We start from the raw sequence: 24,781 nt of genomic DNA on the forward strand, positions 1-24,781 counted from the left end.
TCTCTGCTATCTTATGCAAACACCTCTGTGCTGCATTCCCAAAAGCAGGGAGGCAAGGAAGCCCAGGGCACAGCCACCTGAGAGGTTCCAGGTGGTCCTGGCCATGTTTTCAGGCTTTATGAGCCAAGGCAGTAGTTTCAAGGCCTTCAAGCAAAGAACTGGCAGTGATGGCAGTCATGCCTGCGAGATGCAAAAGGAGAACGTGGAAGAAAAACACAGAGGGACAGAAACTGAATCAGTTAGTTCCAAAACAAAAACAGCTTTCTCAAACAATAAATAACCAGAGAAAGGAAGGGCTTGCCTCCACTGGAACAACATGAAGTGGTACCAGTGTCTATCCAAAGACACTCATTTTGACTTGTGTGCTGCCACCCATGGCTGTGCACACCAGAGAACAAACACATTTTTGGTGTATCTTTCACTGTTGAAAAATGAAACATCTGCTCCAAATTGTTAGGTTATGTCATCCCAATTCTCTTAGCCTCCTATGTGGAAAGGCTAAGAAAACTGGGATTGTTCAGCCTGGAGGCTACAATTGGGGCCTAATTGGGGCCTAATTGGGGCCTAATTGGAGGCTACCTAATTGGGGCCTTCCAGTACCTGAAGGGAGCCCACAAGAGAGATGGAGAAACTATTTCCAAGGGCCTGGAGTGACAAGACAAGGGCTTCACACTGACAGAGAGTAGTGTTAGATTGAATATGGGAAAAAAATTCTTCCCTGTGAGGGTGGTGAGGCACTGGAACAGGCTGCCCAGAGAAGCTGTGGCTGCCCCATCCCTGGAAGTGTTCAAGGCCAGTTTGGATGGGGCTCTGAGCAACCTGGTCTAGTGGAAGGTGTCCCTGCCCACAGCAGGGGGTTGGAATGAGATGATCTTTAAGGTCCCTTCCAACCCAAACCATTCCATGACTCCATGATTCTATATCCAACATCTGGGAAGCATTTACTGAGCAAAGTGGTTGGCTGGACAAAGACCACCAGAATAGCACAGACCTCCCTGTATTCCTCACGTGGCACACAGGACTCCACAGCCCAGATATGGCAACAACAGGAGCATTTCCACAGGAGGCTGCAGGAAGAAGGGAATGCTGGAAGCAGGTTCCCTAGTTGGACTGCTCCCCCATGTCCTCACACCTGCGACACCGACCAGGTCGAACCCTTCACATTACATGAGCAAGGGAACCATTGAGACACTCCCCTCAAAAGTCCCAGTGAGGCACAGAGGGTACTCCAGAGCTCACCTGCAGTATACGTAACTTGTTTGGTCTGTACGTCTCTCTCAGTATTTGTTACATCCTCCAGTGTTTCACAAGAGCCCCAAATTATGATAGGAACTTTGCCTTATCATGGGTGTGTGTGGCTGCACCCACACAAAGCAGATAGACAGAAAGGCAGTTTTCTTTTCCAAGCAATCCAAAGGTGGACTGAATCCATGCATCAGCATCTCTGTACTGCAATTTAGAGTGCACTGCCCAGTTGATTGTCTTGCTGGTGTGCAAGGATGAGCAGTTTCTTCCTGACAGTTACATCTGGATCACTTTTCTCCCTTCATGGAAAAGCAGGATAACAAACCACTGCATCATCCCAGGACTGTGGTTGCTGTTGAAGAGCTGCTTTGAGGCTCGTGCCTCAAGGAACAGCAATTACCTTCACCTATTCTAGCAAGGCTCTATACTGCAGGATGATCCCGTGTCCTGCACTTGGCAAAAGGAAGGCACTGTGCCATGGAAAGATGCAAGCAACCAGTAAGACAGCATGAAACCTGGAGATCAACATTTTGAGGCTGATATAGTGGGTGGGATGATAGCAGTTGATAAAGACAGAGTGGTAACAACCAGTGATACGTGTGAACGGGTGGAGGATGATAAGATGAAGGGTTTATCACTTTATTATTGCTGTTGTCAGGAGGAAAAAAGGGTGGAAGAATATATTCTGCTGGAAGGCAGAAGGGTTCTTCAGAGGGACCTGGACAAGCTGGAGAGATGGGCTGATTCCAAGGGGATGAGGTTCAACCAGGCCAAGGGCCGGGTCCTGCACTTCGGCCAAAACAACCCCCTGCAGTGCTACAGGCTGGGGACAGAGTGGCTGGAGAGCAGCCAGGCAGAAAGGGACCTGGGAGTTGGGATTGACAGGAAGCTGAACATGAGCCAGCAGTGTGCCCAGGTGGCATCCTGGCCTGGATCAGGAACAGTGTGGCAGCAGGACCAGGGAAGTGATTCTTCCCCTGTACTCAGCGCTGGTGAGGTCACACCTGGAGTGCTGTGTCCAGTTCTGGGCCCCTCAGTTCAGGAAGGACATGGAGGGGCTGGAGCAGGTCCAGAGGAGAGCAACGAGGCTGGGGAAGGGACTTGAACACAAGTCCTATGAGGAGAGGCTGAGGGAGCTGGGGTTGTTGAGCCTGGAGGAGGCTCAGGAGAGACCTCATCACTCTCTACAACTCCCTGACAGGAGGGGGAACCCAGGTGGGGGTTGGTCTCTTCTCCAGGCAACCAGCAGTAGGACAAGAAGGCATCATCTTAAGCTGTGCCAGGGCAGGTTTAGGTTGGATATTAGGAAGAAATTTTTTACAGAGAGAGCGATCAGACACTGGAATGGGCTGCCCAGGGAAGTGGTGGATTCTCCGTCTCTGAAGTTTTTTAGATGAGACTGGATGTGGCATCAGTGCCATGGGCTGGTAACCACGGCGGGGTTCATTCAAGGGTTGGACTTGATGATCTCAGAAGTCTTTCCCAACCCGGTTGATTCTATGATTCTATGATTAGAGATATCTAATACCAGATGCATAGTCTTTCCCACTTTACAACCTTTTCCCCTACAACCTTAGTTCTTAATTACAGTCTTACCACTCAATTGATCAGGTGGGAAAGGAAGATGGAAAATAGGTTGCAGGCAGAGGTTTTATACTAACAGGTATCTACCAGTATTTTAAGAAAAAAGGACAAAGAAAGTAGCAGAAAGATGTTGGCTAAGTGCACACAGTGTTTGCTAAGCATAAATATGCTTTTTCCCAGTGAAGACCCTTAACCTTTAGCCTCTCTTGGAAGAAACAATTTACAGCCAAAACTTTAGCGCTAATAATTTTGTCAGTGATTTAAGAAGCTTCCCTTGGTATTCATGCAGTTTGGTATTCTGTACGCATTTGGGCTTCAGTGACTAACAAATGGAGATAACTGTGAGTCAGGGAATTTCCTTTGTGTGATTTAAGACTTCGATTTCTTTAGAGCTACATTTACAGGAGAGAAACTATCCCTTCCAGGGTTTAAAAGGTGCAATTCTCAGCCCAGCTAAGAATCATCACAAAAAAATTCAAAAACCAAGGAGGTGACATTATGGCTGCCAGGAAACAACAACCCGTTTTTCTTCAGAGAAACAGTGCTTTCCGTTCTGTTAATCTATTTCAGAAACTTGACTTGCTTGGTGCAGAAAGCTACAGAAAACCCTATTTTCCAATTTGCATCACTAAATTGCTCCATGGGCCCAGGACCCATCTTTTAGGTCTGCACCAACACAAAGCAAGGACACAGCTCTTGATTGGAAAAGCCCAACTGTTCAAAGAGTACCTGGAAAGAAGGACATTTTGACAGTGAAAGTATGCAAATCTGGAAGAAAATACATTCCAATTAGCTCTACTTAATACCTTTTAACAGGAACAATGATTTATGTATGGCAGTTTTGTAACTAATTGTATGTACATATTTGACACACCCAGTGTGACACAATATCACATGAGCTTTTATAACAGCCACCTAGGGGGAAAAAAGCATACCTGTAAATATCATGAATTTGTAATCTTCTTTTACTAGTAGGGATACATGCATAGAAATGAAAAAATTATTCATCATCTTCTATTAAAAAAAAAAGAAGAGGCACAAGCTAACAATCTATAACACAATTCTGCTTATTTTAGGACATTGTGGGGAAGGGGGGAGCAAAGGAAAAACTTCCTGTAAATCTCATTTATGGAAAATATGGCATTATATAAAAAGCCAATCACAACAGGATTCTTTCCATTTCTCAGATACCTTGAAATGCTTCCAATGCTTGTACCTGGACAGGCAGAATTAGGAAGTCACATTAAGAGTTATTTTTAAGGAAGATTTACAACTTTTTAACAACTTCTAGTTAAGCTTCCCACTCTTCCATGGTATTGCTGGGAAACATCTTAAAAGAGCATTCAGCGACTGCCTCCAGCTCTCCCTGTCTTTCTAGTTTTCAGCTTTCACAGAGGTACTGCAGCTACTAAGGAAAACAAACTTAGTTTAGCTCTCCAGTTTAAAAGAGCCATAGGTGCCTGAAACAGTTAATTCTTACCATCTCCAGCAACTGTATTTGCTATGTGCACATCCTGCACGTTAAGGACAATAAAACTCCAGGTAGCCTTTGACCTGTGAAATCAGTGGCTCTGAAGGACAAGCCAGGAAAAGGAGCAGCTGCTTGGTTTTCTCTGCTTGAAGTCACTCTGCATAGCTAACAATAAAGATGTTCTCAGCTTGACCCTATCAAATTAGCAGAAAACAAACACTCTCCTGACATCTCTTTCCTGATTTTCTGCCACTGATCCAGGTGCCCCAGACTGTGACCAAAGACCACTCCTGGGGGGGTCTATGAATCACTGCCAAAATCTAGAAAGAATACATGAAGATGAATGTATTTTAAGTTTCACAAATCAAAAAAAAGAAAAAAAGTTCACAAATGCTGCTTATGCCAATTTGATCAATTTACTGCTTGGGAAAGGAACAGATTCATACTGTGCACCACACCAGGTGTTGAGACTGGAAGGCAGGGAGAGTAAGAATTTATAGATGCTGGTACCTTCTGCTCTCTTCCATGTCAATCTAGCTTGGGGCAATATGAAACACATAAAACAGCCAGTAAATTGAGTGGATGACAAGTTCTTGGTACTTGTTTGAATTTCCCATGTCTTTGCCCTTGGGTTTGATGTTGTAATTTAGGAGTGCTCTCATGTTATCACTGCTACATACTCTTATCTAAACTAAGCCTCACCCCTTGAAGCTTTCATGCTCTCCTTTTTTTTTTTTTTTTATTTTGGTAGATGTACAGTTTAGAAAGAAATATAAAATAAAACCAGACCTCAAGATGAAAGAACCTCCCACCCAACCCCCCCCCCAAAAAAACAGCTTCCCTTAAACACAGTTATCTTTTCAGGCTGAGAGAGAAGTCACAACAACCTTGATGTATTACCACCACTGAGACACAAGATGAAGTTCCTGTGGTGTTGCTGTTGTCACATGTGGTCTGTTTCTATTAAGTCTGTCATGCTGGGATGCTGCATACACATTAAGAATTACTGCTTTGCACCGCTTTTTTCAGAAGGTAAAATACCATGTCTGGCAGAAGCTGTGAGACAGTTCTTACTGCATGATGTCTGGGACCAAAAGAAAAGATATTCCTTCTCTTCTTTCCTTCTTTCTATGGTAAAAAATTTTTCAAAAGATGGTAAAAGAGGGCATTCCTGTTGATCATTTCTTATGCTTACCAGTGCAAACAAAATAATCCCTTAATAAATAAGTAAATAAAATACTTTAGGAAACACAAGACAAATATGAAACAAACCCAAACGAAAAAATGTGCATAAACCTTTTCTAGTTTATTCGCCTTTGATTTTGCAGCAAGTACATTTCCATCCCTAAGACCTGCTAGAGGGTAAAACATGGGAGGATAATGGGACAACTAAAAGTGTTATCAGGCTTTTAAAAAAGCGAGACAAAGCAGTATGGGCCAAATTGCATGACCACTGTAAAGAAGACAAAAGTTGTAAGTCAGCCTGAACACACAGTCATGATTACACTGTGCTTAAGTGGTACATTTATCCCTAATTCCAATGACCATTAATTCTAACAATTGTTCAACTGAGCTAAAACCCTTTAGAGTTAAAAACACGGGTTAGCAGCCTGGTAGGGCTGTAAAAAAAACCCACCTTCTATCCTCTTACAGATGTTAAAACAAATTAGGAAAGAGTTGTTTAACTTACAAGCAGGGGCACATACACATTATATGGTCATAGAACCATGGAATGGTTTGGGTTGGAAGGGATCTTAAAATTTTATCATCTCATTCCAACCCCCCTGTCATGGGTAGGAATACCTTCCACTAGATCAAGTTGCTCCAAGCCCTATCCAGCCTGGCCTTGAACACTTCCAGGGATGAGGCAGCACCAACTTCTCTGGGTAACCTGTGCCAGGGCCTCACCACCCTCACAGGGAAGAATTTTTTTCCAGTATTCAATCTAACACTACTCTCTGTCAGTGTGAAGCCATTCCTCCTTGTCCTGTCACTCCAGGCCCTTGGAAATAGTTTCTCAATCTCTCTTGTGGGCTCCCTTCAGGTGCTGCAAGGTCTCAATTAGGTCACCCCAAAGCCTTCTGTTCTCCAGGATGAACAATCCCAATTCTCTCAGCCTTTCCTCACAGCAGAGCTGCTCCATCCCTCTGATCACCTTGGTGGCCTCCTCTGGACTTGCTCCAAAAGATCAATGTTGTTTCTGTGCTGGGGACCCCAGATGCTCTGTTCAGTGCTCGTTTGTAGCATTACTGTGCTCCTGTAGGTCGACGGTCAGTAATTCTTAGGGGAAGACTCTTCTGATTATTTGTAATTACTATTTTTATCAGTATTTGTATTCAAAAATGCTCCTGTATATTCACAGCAAGATGTAGGAATGACCCTGCAGCTCTTGGCTGCAGTGCCCTTCCAGGAAGACTGACGCATGGATCCAGGATTAAAACAACGTCCACAACCCTTTCAAAGAAATTTTTTTTTAAAATGGACAACAATAACACCAAAAAACCCCCTTCCTAAATTATGCAAAATACCTGCAATTTCAGTTTTTGACTCAGTCTGCCCCTCCCAAGAAAAACCCACAAATGTCTCAATACGCCAGACGAGGATCCTCAGGAAGGACCCTCCCAGCTGTCTGCTCCATCACCCCTGGTGAGGGGAATGTTTGCAGCCTCGAGGGCTGAGGTCACAGCCTCCCACGGTTTTGTCCCTTCCCCTCTCCATGACAAACTGCCCAGTGTCCAGGGGCAGGCGATGCCAGTGCCACCCACAGAGCGACAGTGTTCGGGGGCTGCGGATCCTTCGGAGACAGGTCGAAATGTTCCAGAGCAGAACACTTGCAAGACTTGTTTTAGTGGAATTTTTCCACCCAGATCTGATTATCAGATCTCCGTTTGCCGTATATGTAAATGTAACTGGCCTGGGCTGTAAAACACAGTGCCTGGGTGCCTGGCCAAGTGTCAAAACACTCATTCAAAGGCCCCATTTTGAGTAACAGTGACTTTGAAGTCGAAGTGGTTGTTTTGATTCTCCCTGGCACTTACAGGGGGCGGGTCTTGGACAAATGAAATGTATGACAAGAAATCATCTGATGTTTATAAATTCAGAAACGGTTCAGAGTTAAAAATCAGGTAGACAGAATGACAAACCAAGTTATTGTATTCTCTTCAAGCCAGCCTGCAAACTGACTTTTCTAAGTTTCCTATTTCCTTCTGCACAGTTCCATTTAGAATTAGTAAAATACGAGTTCCTAACTTTTCTATCTCTATCCAAAGCCTGACTTGTGAAACGAATTTTTAACAGTAGCTGTAAAAAAGTGTTCAGTTGTCTGAAAGGGAGCCCGTGAGAGATATGACTATGTTCCATAATGTTATTAGGTTTTAGCTGTTCTCATGAATCACAGAAATGATACAGTAGTGCTCAGCTTCAAACCCAGTTAGGAATTATGGAGAGGGTGCTGCCCTTTCCAATTTCCAAATGCACATTTACCAGGTTGTGAGGGCCTTTTACAGTCTAGTGAAGTTTTAATTCTAAAAGATACAGACATATAGCTTAGTGGAAGTGGTATCTTCAGTCTTTCTCTGTTTTCTTATCTTCTCCAAAACAGCTCTGAGAGCTAAGCACGTGGATTCTGCAAAGCACTGCGCTCTCATCTCTCATTTATATCAACTGTTCAGCTCTGAGTAGCAGTTTGGTATTCGCCATGTCAGCAGCACTGCCCTCCAGGAGCTGCATCCCTACCCAAACCTCAAAAGAAAGAATCACTTCTTGGCACAGGCAGCTCCTCACAAGCTGCTCTGCTTCCTGCCAACCACTCTGGGTTGAGCCTCAGCTTCCAGCACTCAGTGACAGACGATGCTGCCGACAGGAGCACAACTGATGCTCTCGACCCTCCCAGTTCCTCTCTTGTCTCAGAGCCACATCCAGAAATAGCTGCAAAGATCTGCAGTGGCTTAGGAGAAGAGCAGCTCATGCTCTGGTAGGATTTTTAGGGCACAACTGGAAGGCATCTTCTCACAATGCCTTAACTTTTGCCTTGGAGGGAACTGCTCAGTGGAAGCTGTTTGCTTTTAACACCCATTCCACAACATCATCTGTGGCACCCAAAGTTTACCATCTCCGCAGGCACAGAGCTGTGGAGCTCCTCTTGGCTGTCAAGCATCTATTTGACTCGGATCACACTGAAGCATGTTTTGCACAACTGGGCCAAAAAGCGGTTTTGCTTTAATCTGCTGTTTGGCAAGGGAAGAAAAACCAACCACCAAAAAACCCCAAAGCAAACCACATCCGAAACTAGGTTTAACTGCAAATTAGCAAGGACAGCTGAGTGGTGTTAGTACAGCCACAATTCAACAGAGGAGAGTCAATAGTTCACCAGAGACTCACTCAAGATACATAATTTTGTAATTAATGACGCTGTTTTCAGTACTTTAGGGTACAGTGTGTGTCACTCCTCTGGGAGTGAAACACAGGTTTTCTGGTTTTATTTAGGTACGCTGCTGACCACAATTACAGGAAAAAAAATTATGCATATGTATCTCCTCTACATTAATGTTCTTTGAAAAGTCTTCCAAACTTCCCAAACACCAGGTTACCAAATTCAAATATGCTATAGACCATACCCTACGTAACAGTATACCCTTTATTAGAGTAAACCCAAACCAACCAGAAAAACCTCATCACCAGGGTAACTCTGCTGCCACTGGAAAATCACAGCAGAAACAAAGGGATGAGCAGCAGCAGCAAGCTCATCTCAGGAATGCTGGTGATAACCTCGGGGCATAAAGTGGAAGGATTTTTCCAAGTTCATGATGCAGTTGTAAGCTTAGCACTCATAAAAGCTCACATAAGCAAAAGATGAGGAAATAAGGCAATTCATATGGGGATACAGCCCTAAGTCTGCTGAAATGGGTGCTCATGGTCTATAGTTTGAGTAGTACTGAATTTCCACAGCTGCTGCATCAAAGCCATAGCATCCCTTAGCCAGCATGAAAGTGCATGTTCTTTAATTATTTCTGGGCAGACTGCAATCATCTTTAAGATAAGTGACATTATGCACAGCTTGTGTAAATACTCCTCAACTGTCAGGGTGCCTTTCCACTTCAAGTACTATTTCCTGAACTCATTTCTTTTAAAAGAAACAATGCATCTGAATTTCTTACATCTAGAATTCATGCTAGAGCATAATTTTTAAAGCTTTCTATGAGCATGAAGAGTTTAAAAGACCATTACAGAAATGACTGTGTTGTTAGGAAACCTCTTCAAGACAATTATAGAGAAATTTCATAACACTCGTTTTTGGCACATACTTTCTCCTCGCTCAACTACACTTCATAAACTACAAATTGGTCTAATTTTATTGGCCTCATCTGAAAAATCATTGCTAGAGTTTCATAATGAATGAGCTAGTAAGAGAATTACAAGGACATACTGCATGCCATAACATAGCAAAGAATAAGACAGGATGACCTCATTAAATCCACGAATTTAGAGAGTGTTCCTGTTCAGGGCAGCATCTGAAGCATTTCTTTCAAATGGAAACAAATTATAAAGTTCTAAAAGGCTACAGTTCAGAGAGATTTAGAATTATATGTACCTGTTTAGACAACAGTTTCTTCATCATGGCTGGGCTTCACGAACGAAGATTTGGGAAGGGCTCTACCCATGTTTGTTACAAGCACGCTGGTGGCTAAAAAGGCCAATACGAGACAGGCATGTCCAGTTGCAAAAGGCACAGCAGAAAGACTCCTTAGGTGGTATATTCTGCAAGGCACGATTCTTTCTGCGTTGTCTTTTCTCCTCAAGGGTGATCCTGTGTGTTTTTTCAAAAGCATCCGCAGCGTTATAGATGGTGTGTCTCCAGGCCTCCCGACTGCAGGCCAGAGTTTAGACAACAGTACTTTACCTGAATATGAATCACAGGTGTAAACAGAAGACACGGAATAATCAAAAGCCCAAGATGCTTAAATGTAAAATATTAATAAATAAAATACCTATGATAATTCACACTTGGAGTGAGCTTCTGCTCACTTCTGAGCACCTTTGCACTTCACAATCAGGTATAGACTGTAAGTACCTGCACAAGTCTGCATGAAAAGAACATCGCTGACATTCATTTTGAGTGTCACTTGCAGGGTTGTTGTTGTTGTGCATTCCACACTTTCATCCCTTCTTTTCCTGTTGATGAACACCCATCTGCTTTCTCTTAGAGGAAACTTGTCAGACAGCAAAGTCAAGATGTTCCAAAACATTTCACTTCACTTGGGTTGTGGCAAATAGTCAAAACAGAGATTGCAGCACTACACGCTGGTACAAATTTGCAACTAAAAACCATTACACTCCATGATGCTTTTAATGAAAAAGAAAATGCAAATAAATTGGTCTATAAATCAAAACACTACACACTAGATATGGAAGTCCTTGGAACAGAGACAATAAACATTCCCTTTTCAAGAGGAAAAAAAACCCAAACAACAAAACGAACCCCTCAGGAGATGCTTACCTATAGGATTGCTAGATCTTAACTTTAACGTTCAGTGTGACTGTGTTGAAATGCATTATTCTAGCAGCTGTGAGATTAACTAAGATTAAATCACCAGCAGCTAAATAGTGTTTATTAGAAAATAAAACTGCACAATGCCTACAGTCTCACACTAGAAGCCACATAAAGTTAATTCACTTTGAAATGTTAACTACCTAGACCAAATTTTCTAAAAGGTGTTTAGACATACACTACTTAAACCTGAAGTTTATAGGTGATTGTTACATGAGGCTGAGTAAAACTTGTTATATTTCCCTTTCCATCTCTTGCAACATTCAAGAGACAAGCTCAAAATGAAAACTAAGGAAAACAAGGGGTTGTAAGAAGACTGATAAATTAAAATTCTTGCTCACGCATGAACCAGCTGGTTCTCTTCTCATCCCTTTCTACTTCTAAGATACAAGAAACCGAAGTCTGAGGAGCATACCACCAAAAAATCAGTGTTACGGTAAAAGCTTTGAGTTCAAACCAGCACTGTGTTCCAAAAAAAAGGGGCTCAAGTTTTCCCAAATCAACCAAACCAGAAAGATCAAAATGAAAACCATACAGAGTTCAGCTGAACCTCGTTCTGACCTTTTTGGGTCACCTCTGATTGTATTTCACATCAAGAATAACCCAGAAGATCAAAAGCATTACATTTTCTGGCAAATTTTGTACCCATAGCATAACAATTTTTTCAGTAAATTAATCATTATGTGACTTCAGTGGCTTTTTCCCTCAACTAAGTAAAAGAAAGAAACGTTGCCCTGCTTATAAGCAAAATGAACTGACAGCTTATGTACCGAGAAAGTTGCACAATACTGAAGAACCAGTAGACATCATCCAACACAACATATTTATAACATATTTAACATATAACATATTATAACATAACATATTTAGCTATACCTAAAATCTGTTATAGACTATGTCCATATTAGAATATCCCTGTCCTTAGTAATACCAGACTAGTCCTGTGTGGAACAGCCACTTCCCGGACTCCCTGATTATAAGAGCAGAATTCCCGTGTAACCTCTGTTACTGCAGTGAGAAGACTGAAGCTTATGAATTCAAACAGATTTGCTCATTTGTCCTATTGTTTTCTTATTCAGTACTTTCTCATTATTTTTGAGGACATGATTTATGTTTCCTGAACAGCCAAGCTTGGCAAAACTAGTGTCACTTGAGGATAACAGAATCCAAGGAGAACCGTTCCTGAAGCTAAATCAAAATGTCTATGAGTCAGGCTCAGAGGAAGGGTTCCAAGGTCCAACTCATCTGCTCAGTTTATAGGATTCATTAAATAAAGCTAAATTTACAGTTAGCAAATTTAAAAAGTGACAGTTCACTGCCCAGTTGTATTTACACAGCACTTGATACACTTATTTAAGCAAGAAAATGAAGTATTTTCAACAACTTAAAAAAACTCCAAACTACTACAGTTGACAAGTTTAATACCTGAATGAAAACCAATCACTTAAGTCTTTAATAAACTTATATCCAGAATTTTCCTTCCAGTTTGTAGCATCCAGGAGCTATTTTCCTCAGGCACTTGGAGGAAATGCAAGGCACTTTTGAGGCACTGGATCTATCCATGTAACTATGAGGTAGGAAAGCATGCTACCTTTACTGAGCTTTTGAATTAGTCTGGCTCATAAAAACACCCTGACTGCCTTCACAATTAGGAGATTTAGTAAGATGGTATAAAATGGAAAACCAAACTTTGCCAAGTTGTGTTTCTGCAGCTTGTTGAGCTTGCAGCGTGTGCAGCCTGACTCTGTCTCATGGTGGGAGGTCACAGAAACACAGATTGCTGCTCTAATAATGCTTTGTGGTTTGGGTTTTTGCTGTTGCTTAGCAGTTATGAAAACAATCCACTTGACAAGGTCAGAACTCATGACCGAGAAAGGTGGCGAGCAGAGCAGAAGTTACATATACAGCCCCATCTTCTGAAGTACCAGTTAAGGGCTTAGAAAGAATGTTGCTATGGTCATGATATCCAAGTTATAAATGCTGTATTCTCTACTAGGAAACCAGAACAAATCCTGACACTTTTTTGATCCCCTAAGTTACCCCACACTGATGCACAAAAGAGATTTCTGCAGTCTGGTTACCAAGTCCTCTGCAACTGTAGTTTACTTGAACACCTTTTTTTAACTGTGAAAAAACTAAACCAAAAATCTTCTGTTACCATAAACCAATGCAGATCATTCATTCTGCTGAACTTCCACTGCAGATCTGATCTGTTACTCCTAAAAATAATAACAAAATATTAAATGACACGATCCAGGTTATCCCACACCAACGGGAAAGACAGACTCTGCACTAGCATTGGGGAAATCTGTGATATGTCAGGGTCCTGTGGGGCACATGTTAAGTTTTCAGGTCAAGAGGAAAGCAAACATTCCATATCCATCATCTCACAGGTAGGCTCTGCAGGGAGGCAAAACCTGGCTTGCAGCACAGTCCCATGGAATGATGCCTCTCCAGCTCTACCAGCTCGCCATGAGCAGCAGCCTGGAGCTGGAGAGAAGCCATCCACAAACACAGAATTTTAGGGAAGAGAGGCCAATGGACCGAGTCTTACACATGAAGCACGAGATTCAACAGACCTGTTGTGACAGGTGGCTCACTGCCTTTGGGACCCACTTTTAGGTATGTTTTTGCACATAGAAATTTTTGCCTACCAACGCTGTGTTATACTTTGTAATCTCATGCTGGTATTCATATAAAATTTCCATTATGAACAGTGTATACAAACACATATATAAAGATCCTGCTGGCTCCAGGAATAACCAGCTTGTAACCAGCTTAACTACAAGATTTAGAGACATTGGGGTGTTTCTGACAACTCTGAGATGTCCACACAGTGTTGCTGCTGTCACACAGCAACCAGCTTCATTTTAAACATGTTCAGGTCCAAAAAACTCATCTGTGCAATGTGATGCTCCCTGATGATAAAGCATTAGCCATATGCTGCGCTCCCTCTCCTCTCCAGCGACACAAGTGATTTTACTTCTACCCTACGTGTCTTCATGGCATAACAACAATCTCTTTTTAATTTATGGTCTCGGATGTCAAGCACACAAAGACAGAGGTATGAAGGGCTCTTCTGCAGGGGCAATTTTAGGAGAGGGACAAGTAAGTTACAGCCTGAGGTTTAGACGAGTCTGTTCTCAGAACTCACTGAAAACAGAGAGCAGGGGTGGGATCATATTAGCAGCATGACTATGGTACAAGGGGCCCAGAAACACTTCTCATCTATTCTGTGGAGGCAAAGGTCCTTCACTAAACTGTATTTACATTACGGCTTAAGAGCCTTGAATCTCTCAAATAAAACCCGGTCCAAAGTCTAAGCACAAAGGGGGAATTTAAAATGAACAAGCCCTATATTACAAGACAAACAGAACCAAGATATCCTGGTAAAGTTACAATTTATTTCAAAACTACGTGCCTATCACTCATTACTGCAAACCCAGCTGGGATTTGCTGGCTGGGCTGCTCAGAAAAGAAACAGCAGATCATATCCAAGGAATTCAAACTGATTTATATTTTTGTTTTCATAACAACGACCCCTCAGCTTCTAGATCAAAATGTGATTACACGTGATTGATTACACTCTTACCTTGGCTGCTGTCACTCTGTAGTTTTTAAGTTCATTGCATAAATGCTCTTGCATAATCCACGAGGTTTAATCAGAATAAGTTTTATACATTCTAATTCCTAGGGGTTTGTGGGTTTATGCATTTTTAACAATGAGATTGGCTGGCTCCATTTAAATACAGTTCACTTTCAGGCAGCATATCCAAGAGAAAGGTAAAAAGCATATTAGGGACAGCAGCACAGGGTCTCCCAAACAGCAGGAGAGGCAGCATGAATGAACAGGCAAACCCTGCCAGACACAGGCTGCCACCTCAAGTGACTGATCTGCCCCATCTCTGACCTACTGAAAGACACCTGCCTGAATGCAGCGCCAGACCAGACACAGCCCCAAGTTACTGCAGCCCCCGGGACCCAGACCAACCATGCTGCACTTCACCCTCTCGGGCCTCATAGTGTGGAAACTCCCCAGCTGGCAGAAAACTCATGGCTCAGACAGCAGGGACAAGCTGCAAAGCTGCTTTTGGGGTATCACTGGCCCTGTGGGGCTGAGGAGGCGCCTCAGCAGGGCTCTGCAGCGAGGGAGCCCACAGGAACCAGCGCGCTCTGTGTGAAACAGAGAGCCGAGCAAAGCCCTCGGTGCCACAGAGGCTGTTCCACGGCACCACTTGTTTCGCCAGGGTTGCTCCATTCCACACACTCAGTTTGTGTTGACACTGCAGTACTGAACTCCCCGAGAAAACAGACATTTCTCAGCGAAGTTAGCACTGCCCAGGCCCTAAATAAGAACATCTGGAAGGCCCAGTGAAGATCACCAGAAAAAAATGTGATCTTTTGGTGGTGATTTGCTTCCTACACTCTCTACTTCGAGAGCTTTTGTGTACACACTTACTCCCTGGCTGCTGCTCCTACTTCTGGATTGAAAACAAATACGAACATACACATATCCTCGTTACATAAATAGTAAGATTTACACAACAAATGTTTGTCAGGAACATATTCTTTCTGAAATATATGTAAATAATTTCCTTTTTTCATATTTGTCTCCTCTGAGATCTAGACTAGGTCCTAATTATTCCCTTGTGAAAATTTATCCAGCAGAGGCAGAGATGTTCCTACCAAGAACCTTTCCAGTAATGCTGCCACAGTGAATGCTGATGCTTAAACTAAGCTCCAATAGACATTTTAAATCCAGAGAGTGAAAAACTGTCTTCACATCTAGCAACAAATTACTGAAAAACGATAATTTCCTAAAAATAAAATTATTTTGCTGAAATGAAGATCAAAGCTTGGAGGGGAATGACTAGGAATAAAAAGCAAGTATTTATTTCATTCGACATTAGGAGTTCCATTGCTAAATACAGGTATAATTACCACATATAAGATCAATGGCAACTTTCGCAATTACAGTCATGGTTTGGAGGGAAGTGTTGTTATGGCAATACCAACCATAGGAAGGAAATCCACATCTACTCAGAGCAGGATTTCTACATGGCATTATTTTTATGGCATAGCACTCCACCAAAAAAGAGTGCAATAAATCAACAGTAATGCCTATTTTAATCACACAGGCGTAGTATGGAAAAGCATTTCACAGAAATACACTGAATGAAGAAATGCAAGGCAGGCCATGACCACATGTTAATTAAGCTTTAGTTTGGTGTAGTACCTTGACTCAGCTTACATCAGCTAAAGTCAAGAGTTTAAACCCAAGCTTTTCCAGGCCCACTTCTCCTGGATTAAGAGCATAAAATCTTTAGAGGGTTGGCATTTTTTTTCCTGTTCTCTATATAATCCCAAGCAACCTAAATGAGATCTGATCCCCCTTAAACTGGCTTGACTCAACTCCGCAGGGTTTCTTGGCTCAGGCATTAAGTGAAAGAAATAAAACTGGTTTGGGACTGGAATCAGCCCTGAAGTGATATAGGCACATCTGCATGTTCCTACCCTGATGTAGCTGACATCAGTGTTTATCTGGGAGCCAGATAAACCACAAAGGATGACCAACATACGATTGCAACACCTTTTCCTGGCCAGCCTCAAGGGAGGGCTGGTGCCCAGGGTACACCGAAATTCCCACCCACAGGCTTCTGGCAATGGGACTTGGGCTGTGGGTTTGGGGAACCAGGACTTTGGGTGTTTCTTTCTGTCTTGTCAAAGGTTGACCCCATTCTGTCTGCACTCCTACCTCGGATTACTGATAAAATCATACTCCCAATTATCCTGGCTTTTAGTGGACTACTTTTCCCCCTTTCCCTGAGTTGGTTTCTTCAATTAAATCTTGCAGCACTCACACTCAATCACAGATCTAAAACAATTATCAATTCAGTTGAAAACAGGCAATCATCAACACTGATCTGAGAAAATAGATCTATTATGATTTTGACAGCTGATTTTCTTACCTCTCTCTTTTATTTTTGACAAATTAATTTGCAAAACAGATTTCTATACATTTCTGCAGCTCCCGGAACACCTACGAAGAGAGACGTAATGGCTACAATAGATGTAATGCTCAATAAATAATTCAAACAAAATACAAATTAGTTGGGTTACTATGGTCATGTGAACATTGCATTTATTCCCAAGGCGTGCCAAAAGAGCAGAGAATTTGAAAGTGGCTAAGCAAGACAATGATTACTTTCTCATTCTCTTCACATTTGGAAACAAATATGATAAATAATATTTCCGGGGATTGTGGAAGGCTGACTGGCCTAAAGTTTCCTGAACTACTCTTCTTTCTCTTCGTAAAGATGGTTATAATGATAGCCCTTCCCTAGTCACCAGAGACCTCTCTACTATTCTTTTTTTATCAGAGAATTGCAACTGCAGAATTGCAATTGCATGATCTGTGACTTCCAGCATCCCAGCACAAATCCCACCCAGCCTAATGGATTTGAACTTAACCACCTTTTCTAAGTAGTCTTGAATAGTAAAAATATTCTGTGTTTCCTGTGCAGCACTGTTTAATTATGCTCTCCTTGGCAACCTTTGCTTTTGTACAAAGCCATATTTGGAACAGGAACGTACCATGCCCCTTGCTCAGTGGGCCACATTGCAAGACTCAATTCCACACTGTTTCAGCTCTGAAAACACAGTATTTATCCTCACCTCACCCTTATAAAATAGGAAAGGGCTCTACTCCCCATCCTAATGAGTAGCCATCTAACACAAAGTACTTGCCTCAAGTAACCAGTGATATTGGAAAGCAGAGATCCCAAATATTCAGAGCACTAGGCCTCTAAATACTGATTAAGGGAGAACAGAGAGCTGAGAAATCCCCACAGCACAAAGACCCTACCTTTAACAGTATCTCCAAAGTACCTGAAGGAATGAAGAATAACTTACCTTTCTGACACATGACCTTATACTTATTTAAAATGACTAAGTTCCGTGTGGATTCTGCTAGAATGTGGTTCCTCCAGGGGAAGGAGGGAGACCCAGAAAGAGTCCCCTTCACTGACATTAGAGATCTCATTGCTGTCTTGACAAACCTGCCAGGTTACCTTCCAGAATGCTCAGTGCAAGACTGTCACCCCATTCTTCTGACTTCACCAGGGACCTACCATCTACTGCAGACTTGTCACTACTTGCTTCTGAGTTGAGAAAACAAGAAGACCCAAATGCTGTCTTATGGCAGTGCTTCCAGAGGTCTTCAGACAAACCCCACCGTGCTGTTGCCAACTTTCAGTGTTCAATCAGAACAAAAGAAGGGAAGCCATCTTCTCCATATGCAGTTTTTAAACACCAGTCACTACTGTATGTGTTAATTCAACACATACACTCTGTTACAGAATCACAGGATGGATCAGGCTGGAAGGGACAACAGTGGATCATCTGGTCCCATCTCTCTGCTCAAGCAGGGTCATCCCAGAGCACATGGCACAGGATTATGTCCAGATGGTTCTGGAATATCTCCAGTCAGGGAGGCTCTACACCCTCTCTGGGCAATCTGTTCCAGTGCTTGGTTCATAGCAAAGAAGTTCTTCCTCATGTCCAGATGGAACTTCCTGGGCATCAGTTCCTGCCCGAGGCCTCTTGTCCCACTGTTGGGCACCCCCGAGCAGAGCCTGGTCCATCCTCTGCCCCCTCCCTGCACACACTGACACACATGGATGAGGTCCCCTCTCAGTGTCTCCTCTGGAGGCTGAACAGCCCCAGCTCCCTCAGCCTTTCCTCCTCAGGCAGATGCTCCAGTCCCTGAATCATCTCTGCAGCCTCTGCTGGACCCGCTCCAGGAGCTCCATGTCCCTCCTGTCCTGAGGAGCCCAGGACTGGACACAGCACTCCAGATGTGCCTCACTAGGGCTGAGGAGAGTTAATTTCATGTTCTTCGTTAACAGTGAAGTGGGGAACACAAGTGCAAAACACTATCCTGCTCCTCTTCATTCAGCGTTTGGCACACTGGCAGACGTCCATATCTGATTTGAAATCTACCACATTTACCTAATTTCCACATACTTTGTACCTGGGATTATCACTCACATGCTTTGCTTTGCTCCCTTTGCTTTCAGGTACTAATGCCACACTCTTACAAGGAAAATGCACATCTCCAATAAGCATATGAGTAAACACAAAGTACAGATACAAGAGACTTTCTATACCACTAAAATCAGCCTGCTCTGACAGAAAACATTCTCAAGAGGATAGAGACCACTTAACCTGTGGCCCAGAATATCTTGGTTTTGTATCATGCAGTTCTGGTGCAGAAATAGTATTATAATTCTCATGTTTATCCTGAGATATCAGAACATATGTTCCCTTGAGAACACTATAAATTATATTTATTTGCAATGTCATAAAGAAATTACTTAATCAATGAAGAAATGCTCAACACAAAAACATGAGTTCTACAGTTGTATGTTTACAACTTATGAATAGGAGGACAATGAAAACAGAAAGCTGACATTTTAATCTTGCAGTCAGATTCCTTCAGAATTTGCTTTTTAAAGGAAAGAAGGTCAACTTCCATAAAGCATGGGAAATGCAGCATTTAAAAAAGCTAAGGCAATGAAGTATGACCTTTTCATCACAGAATTAGTTATCCTTAATGTATTTCCCTGCCCTTAATCTTCCTGAATCTTCAAAACGAGCGTCAAATAGATGCAATACCTCTATTAGTGCAAGTGGAAATTTTTTGTTTGCTAAGATTTTTGCACAGCACTGCACAGGATAAAAACCCAATCACCTATGGGACACTCGAGTGAAAAGCCTGTAAATAATTTAAAGGAAGCTACTGCTGGCAATTATGAGCACTTTAGATTAAAAGTATGCCAACACAGGATATTTTGGGCACTGTATTTTGCATGGAAAGGACACAAGGTCGCACATAGCAGATAAGAATTTCAAAGTCAGAAAGACAGACCAAAAGAGAAAAAATAAGTGCAAGGAGGTCCCCATTTTATTTTATAAATGAGTTAGCAATACTGGGTGATATTTTTACAAAGCTACATGGAGCAAAGCATCAAATGCTGCCAATGCTACTCCAAAGTGAAAATACAGACAACACACTGAAAATGGCATGTGTTTAAAGTAAAAATCCACATAAGGACTTGCATGCATCACATGAAAGAGAATCCTACTGTCTTGATTACTTCCAACTACCGGATGTAATAAATTTAGCGTACTATTCTCACCCACGGGACAAGGTACAAGTTTCCTGCTATGTATCTAGGAGTGCCATGAGACCTACTTCTATAATTCCACTTCTTATTTAAGGGCTCACAGTCACAATGACATTAGTCACACTCGGTGTAGGTGTATGAGGAAAATAAGAGAATTACTCTCTTTGAAGGAGCCCTATCATTTAATGAAAGATTTACTTTTACAGTATTGTGACTGTTTTACCACTTCGAACACGTGGACCTCAGAGCAGAGATGAGTTCTCAGGAAGGGCTCCAGATCACCTTACTTCATCTCCCAGAACAAGAATTACCTAGGCTGCCATGGAAATTAAATGTTAGTGACAAGCAGAGGACTTGGTTTTTGACAAATGCAGATTATGTCACTTCAGAAGACAAGAACTTCCTCATCTTCAAGGACACAATCTTTGGTGAGCAAAGGAAACTCTGGCATTGCATACTATTTTTTCATTTTTCAACATGACTATCCAACTTTTAAGGTGAAATACCAATAGCTAGACGTGTCAGCCCATAACCTTTAAGACTGGAAGTTGAAAATCATATTTAACTTCAAGAACAATGCAGAGGCAATCACAAAGTAACCAACCTGTCTTCCTATGTATATCACCATCCTGGTGTGGGGGCAATCTGGCCTTCCAGAAAAAAATGACAAAAATATGTTCACTATTAATGCAACTTCAGCCTGTTGATGATTCACCAGTAGAAAGGTGGCTGTTGAAACTCAACCACTTATGACTTGAAAATCAACGCTGCAGTAAATGCAGCATTAACAGGCAAATGTTTCCAGGAGGAACCTGAAAATTAAGACACACACACACCCCCCAGTGGTGTAGTGTGAACAGCTAATGCACTTGTATGCTGTGATTGACCCGCTGTCAGACCACAGTTTAGTTTTGTTTATGTGGTTGGTTCAACAGTACCACTCTGCTGGCACAGTCCAGAGACCTCATCTTTAAATACGAGTTTTCATCACACCATTTTGGAAGCACACAGCTCCACCTCCTCCCTGATACGCTTGCTGGAAATTCTTTGTGGGCAAGTTTGTCAGTGGTGAGCAACACCTAGTCAATCTTTGGAAAACCCTTAGTTAGTCAAAGCAATAAACAGGCTTTCCAAGGGTGGAAAACTCAGAAAAAAAACCGCCAGCATCTCAACTGTGGATGGTCCAATACAACATCCAGCAGAAAAAAAAAAAAGCTGGACCACACCACTTGATGCCCCACGCATGGAGCATTCCAGTACCAGGGACCGAACATTGCCTCTCCACAAATCATCCGAGCTGGACCCTGTAGCGAAAAGCAGTGTGCAGGATGTAAGACAGGTGCCTGTAAAACTCTCATTTTAGCGTAAATACAGACAGCTTTAGAACATGGTGGAGATGGGCTGAATTCTTTTCTGAGCCACAGGGATTAATACACAGCCAGCAGTTTACCTGATGCTACACAGGCAATGAAGGGTCAGGGATAGGCCAAATCGAAGGTGATACATATCAGGCACAAAATGAGTCTCTGTGGACACAGCCTGAGCTCTCTCAGCTTAGCAACAGCAGAACTAGGCAAAAGAACAACACAAAATGCCTGAGAGAGGACACAGAGATTAGTAAATAGGGGAAATGAAAAAATTAACTGAGAAACGCATCAAGACCCAGCACTTCCCATCAAATCAATATATTGTTTAGGATGTCCTGAAACCTTGAATTCAAGTATAGCAGAAAACCAGCGGCTGCTTTGAGGACGCACAGGGCAAAGTAGCAGTCATGGAACATAAATCCAAGAATGAAGAAAAATTAAAACTACTATGACAAAAGTTACTGGTTATTTGCAGAACTGCCAAGGTTTTCCACTGAGTTGGCAGGTTTGACTACTGTATCTAGGCGCAAGATTTGATGGTTGTTTTGCTCTATGCAACAAAGCATGGCATAAACACTCTGGTACTGCTGGGCTCCCTGCCCTCTCTTCTCTGCAAGTGTCATCGATTTTATTTCAGATTCGAAGAAAGACACAAAGAAGTGCAGAGAGATCACCGACAGTCTGTTCCATACTAAGAGTGTATTAGCTTAGTTTGCTTTGGAGTATGTAGTGAAGAGAGCAGCAATGAGGGCTTGAAGGAGGTCACTGGTAGAAGACAGTGTCATTCAATGTCTGTAACATCTTGACCTGGGATTTCATTTCTTCCTGCAGAAGGGCTCCATGGGGAAGTACAAGCAGAACCACATCAAAGCAATAATGTACATTACTGGAGAAAGGATCACAGGGCACGTAAAGAGCTAGGCTGAGAAGTTCCAGCTGCAGCCACAGGAATAAAGTGGAATCTACTGCACGCAGTGTTGGACTACACAGCTATCAGAGCTCTGAGTTTGCATAAACAGATCGTCTGTCAGAAAAGCAAGCAGATTGTTTCTTTGCAGTCTGCAGGATCAGAAGTAAAGCAGGGAGGTTGGATCGAGGGTTAACTAAGGGTATAATTCTGTCTGTCATGTTCAATTTAGAAATATGTATACATGAGAGTTTGGGTGTCTCATTAATGGTCTGAGGACCAACACTCTCAGTCTCTTCAAAAATTTTTTTGCCCAACAAAGGAGTTGGGTCCTTTACAGCCATGACATTTAATTCAATAGCCAAAGGAAATCTAGAAGTAGTCCTGGACTGTGACATTCCCCTTGAGTTAAAGCTAGAAGCAATGAATAAACTGATGTCAGTGTATGCAGTAGTTTTGCTAAGGGTTCATTCTGTAACAAAATGTCACCCTCAAAATCATCCTTAAAATTAGGTTTAAACAGAATCATGCCATCCAGCTGATAACAAAAATAAGAGAACACTGTGAGCAGGGACTACATCAGAAAGTGTTGGGCAGCCAAGTCCTTTTATTTCTCTCTCCTCACCTCTCCCTCACAACAGAGCACTTCTGAAATTCCCCCATTATATGCCCCTAACTCAAGTAGGGACCTATTCATTTTTATGCTTACAGAGCAAGATTTTTAATACTAATGCCCAATAAGACCGTGTGTTTGTGAATAAGCAATGACAGGTGGTAAAAGCAGATGGTTTTAAAAAGATTTGTGGCAGTCCCTCTTTCCACCATCCTGCCAGCTCTGCAGGATACTGGCAGAAGGAGTGGTTCCCTTCCTCTTCCTTCCTTGCCTCACTCCAGAAAATCAGCAGTCTATCTTGCTGGTTGCCACAAAGGCAGGAAAAGATGGGCAAAGCTCACTTGCTCATGTTCTCCATCCCACGTCCAAACTGCTTTTGCCTCTCTGCAGAAGCCCAGCTGAAGGTAACCCATTAATCCAGGATAACCAGCCAGGTAGAGCCACAAACCCACCTCTGTGTTTGCTGGTCCCAGCCAGGACCACAGTGGGCAGAGCTCCTGGTTTTGGCAGTCATTCACCACAGATCACAACTCCTTTGCTTCTGGGAGTTGCTTCTGACCATGCCAAAGGACAGGACCTAAGTGAGCACTCCGGTGTTGAACCACAGCACAAACACCTGCCCTCCAGCACAGACCTCACTGAAAGCACCAGCTCAGGTTTCTGAAGGCCTTGGTGATGAAGGAGGCATCTCAGATGCTCCAACCCTGCATAGCCAAACTTTGACAAATGGTGAATAACCTTACATATCATTACTCATACCGCACTGGGGAGCAAAGCTCAGAGAAACACAATTATTCACATTACATCTCAAAACACAGAAAGCAGGCAAAAAAAAAATAATTCATATGTCAGCAAGAGCAGCCACAGAAAAATATATTTCCAAATGAGTGTTGTGTGTTTGGCCAAAGCAGTGCTGATTGCTACAGCTACAACTCCTCCAAGTTATTGCTACTTGTGCTTACGGAGCAAGGACCCCCTACTAATGAGAAAACAGCATTAGCTCCAGTCAGCTGTAACTCTTCTCTGAGCTATCACAGCGCACCTATAAAGATGACTCAGGCCCTTTCACTTACCACCAATGAAGCATTACCTGGTGCCACCTCTGGCTGCTACCGAAATCACCTGTAACACCTTAACCATTGTTAACTCCACAGTACACCCATTTCAAAGAACCTTTTGGAACCCTGCCGTGCTCTGTTAATACCCACACATTTTGTGCATAAATTAAGACTCTCTTTTAGGATTTACTAGGGGGTAGTGTAGGAATTAAACTCCTGAAAGGGGCTGGTACTTTTTTCATATAGCATCTCTGCTTTCCAGATTTCCCTCTAAAACAGGTGTGGTTGACTCAGTGTCAACATAACACTTATTCTTGTTTTCCATTTCTTTAAACTGCATAGCTTTGTAAGAACCTTTTCCTTATTGTTCATCTATAGCCTTGTTGACAAAATTGAAGTCAATTTAGATTTTCATCATTCCCCTCACAGCATTAAAGCAGTTTCTGAAAAAATATTCTAGAGAGCGTTGTGACACTACAGTGTAATTATATTCAGCATTCCCTGAACAAGAAAAGGCCCTCCTGAACCATCTACAACAAAATAAATTGCCATTCTTTACATGAAATCAGTGAACCTTCCTTTCCTTTAAACAATGAGGTTTAGGGTTGCTCTCAGAAAAGGAAAAACAAAACCAACCAACCAACCAAAAAGGCACTGTCAGTCCAGCTGGCTCCAATTTTATACAGCATTGCAGAAACATCAGTAAAAAACGAGTCTGCTGCAAAGATAAATACAGCCATTAAAACCTAGAATAAAAAACTTACAGTTATTTCCAGAGAACACCTGTTGGTAAAATTGCTT

At 42.4% G+C, this 24,781-nt stretch overlaps 1 protein-coding gene and 1 long non-coding RNA gene across 5 annotated transcripts in view; one reads left to right on the plus strand and one right to left on the minus strand.

The window, feature by feature from the left end:
- LOC108501759 (fatty acyl-CoA reductase 1-like) overlaps nucleotides 1–24,781 on the minus strand; it is a 136,841-nt gene that overhangs the window by 106,804 nt on the left and 5,256 nt on the right. The window lies entirely within an intron of this gene.
- Nucleotides 7,039–15,610, plus strand: LOC108501760. 2 transcript variants are annotated; one of them, XR_001876280.1, is made up of 3 exons: nucleotides 7,039–7,106; nucleotides 12,333–12,421; nucleotides 15,513–15,610. It is a non-coding gene; the product is annotated as an uncharacterized LOC108501760 (long non-coding RNA). The 2 variants fall into 2 exon arrangements; XR_001876281.1 differs by having other exon boundaries at nucleotides 15,516–15,558.

This window comes from Lepidothrix coronata, unplaced genomic scaffold (genome assembly GCF_001604755.1).
Source record: "Lepidothrix coronata isolate B3197 unplaced genomic scaffold, Lepidothrix_coronata-1.0 Scaffold107, whole genome shotgun sequence".
Taxonomy (NCBI): Eukaryota; Metazoa; Chordata; class Aves; order Passeriformes; family Pipridae; genus Lepidothrix; species Lepidothrix coronata.